Raw genomic sequence first — 2,848 nt, 5'->3', positions numbered from 1 at the left:
CTCCACAACGCAAATGCAAACCCCACAACACGCGTGCACTGTCCGGTATCACTAATAAACAATGGCGTCTAGTTACGAAGGGAAACCCGTAAATGGATAAAACCGTAAATCAGAGTCGCAAAGTAGAGGTGAAAAAACATCTGGGAGGAAAGCTGATCTGCACGTACACGTACACGTGCGTGCGTGCGTGCGCACGTAAACGCATGTGCACGTACACGTGTGTGCGTGCGTGTGCTCGTACGCGTGCACGTACACGTGCGTGCGTGCATGTGCACGTACACGTGTGTGCGTGCGTGCGTGTGCACGTACACGTGCGTGCGTGCATAGGCACGTACACGTGTGTGGGTGCGTGTGCACGTACACGTGCGGGCGTGCGTGCGTGTGCACGTACACGTGCGTGCGTGGGCACGTACACGTGTGTGCGTGCGTGCGTGTGCACGTACACGTGCGTGCGTGCATAGACACGTACACGTGTGTGTGTGTGTGTGCAGGTTGTGCACGTACCCGTGCGTGCGTATGCATCGTACATGTGCGTGCGTGTGTGTGTGTACGTGCGTGTGCACGTACACGTGACTGCGTGCGTGTGCATGTACACGTGCGTGCGTACGAGGGCACGTACGCGTGGGTGCGTGTGCACGTACACGTGCGCGCGTGCGTGGGTACGCACACGTGTGTGCGTGCGTGTGCAAACGCACGCATCCTTTTCGTCTTATCATAGACACGCTGGCCATCTAATTTCTCCTCCTGCGATTTACGTTTGGGAGGTGGAGGGGAGCGCCGTCCAAATACTTTCACATAATAACCTTGATGTTAGTATTATACTATTGGATAAGGATGTACCTATTATTAGCTTCACTACTATTTGTACGGACTGCTTCAAGTAACACACGCATGCGATGTGGTTGCGATGTACATACCTCCCTATGAGAGCCTATAACTGATTAGTTGCGTCATTTTTACAATCAGACCGTTTGTTCTATGTCAACAGCTACTGTCAAGCTTGGTAGACTGGGTTCGTGGCCCCATTGTTTAACAATGTTTGTACTGCCGTAGGGTCTAGCAGCATGCTTAGAGCGTGCTAGCGTCTACTCTACTTGGACTAACAGGGAAAACTTGTTAATGGGGACGAGTTATATATAGCTCTTTGGATCTTGGATGAGAGACGCTGCCGCCGGTAAAATCGATGGGAAATTGGGACGGTGAGGGACGGGGAAAATATAACTAGTCCCGCCGGACTAACTGCTATGGGAATCTACTAGTCCTTCTGATTTTTTACTAGTCTCGGACTAGCGTTAGTGTCGAACCCTGGGTATGAATATATTGCACTTTTGTGATTAGCCCTCGGTCTGCAACGTGCAAAATAAATGTCAAATGCGCAACTTTTTTAGGGTGGCAGCACGGTCGCGGGTGTCATGGCGCCGTTCAAATTTCATAAGCATTGATGTGTAATTATTTATAACAATTAAATTAGGTATCTGGTAACAAATACGTGGGTGTATAGACGATTTGTTATACAGTAAGTACAGTTGTATGCAGTAAAATCCTAGAGTCTACTATCCACAGTTTAATATTCATCGAAAAGCCACCAAGAATAAGAGGGTTTACTGTTTCTATAGTTATAATTCCATAACCAGTGAAATCACTATGGTTTTACAGTTCTATGATTATCCTATTACAATTCCAAAACTTTGATACATTTTTACCACTGTGAAAATTAACCAATTCATGCAATCTACACTTAAAACTCTCAGGAACATCTAGATGCACCTAGATGGATAGTGGAGCGCAATTTTTGTGTTAATTTAGGAGAAAACGAATATCGATGGTGGTTCGTCCCATATATGAGCTTTGTCCCTGAAATTTGAGCTCTACCCCTAAACTTTCATTATTTTCAGAGTACTAACTCGTGATGGTCACTGGCAATTTTAAATTTGCTGTGTCGCCTCTATACTTGAGGTTTGACAGTGCTCACACTGTGACATCATTGACAATAGTAAAACGAGAGAGATATTTTGCTTGACTTCCAAATTTCTATTTATACATAACATACACATACAAAAATAGACAGAAGAATGCATTGTAGACAACAATATCGATTGCAAACATTGGGTAACAAATTTGTAAGATAGCAAGAGAGATATGAGAGGGAGAAAGACCTATGGAAGGAGCAAGAGCTAGCAAAATAGAGAAAAGAGAGAGAGAGAGAGAGGTGGGGAGCGAATTGGATAGAGAGTTAGAGAGAATGAGACATACACGTAAAATAAACAGTGTGCTACATGTATGCATGCATGGTCAGCCACGTGCACTAACTACTGACATCCAGACTTAATCATTCGATGGCCCATATATTGCACTACAAGCCTTAAGTAGCTGTGAGGCAGTCATTTCCATAGCTGCATACTTCTCCCAGTAGTAGTGCAGCATTCCTTCTACGTGTTTTGTGTGACGGCGTTGGTCCCTGATTACTTGTTCCTCGGTCACAAGCTGTTGGTGCAGCTTGACATTGACAACGTCTGCTTCGCGTCTTAGCAGCGGCACTATGCGGTAGAAAGCAGAGGTCCCAAGTTGGGAAAGTCCAAGAAAGGGAGCCAGCAATCCAAGAAAGGGAGCCAGCATTGGCCCAACAATCCAAGAAAGGGAGCCAGGTCCATCGCCGTTTTTTCGCAGTGCGCAAAAACAGGAAAAAACTTGTGGCGGGCTGCGATATGTGTTTATCGCGGCACGCCACCATTTTTTATAAAGTATACATGTAAAATCATCGTTTTATCGCCTTTTATTGTTCGTTGGAATCCGTTGGAATCAAAGTACATCAACAAGAACGGCAAATTTAGTAATTTACTGATTTACT

Source organism: Priapulus caudatus, unplaced genomic scaffold (assembly GCF_000485595.1).
Source record: "Priapulus caudatus unplaced genomic scaffold, Priapulus_caudatus-5.0.1 Scaffold2503, whole genome shotgun sequence".
NCBI lineage: Eukaryota > Metazoa > Priapulida > Priapulimorpha > Priapulimorphida > Priapulidae > Priapulus > Priapulus caudatus.
The sequence above is the reverse complement of the archived record's forward strand: the minus strand, read 5'-3'. Positions refer to the sequence as shown.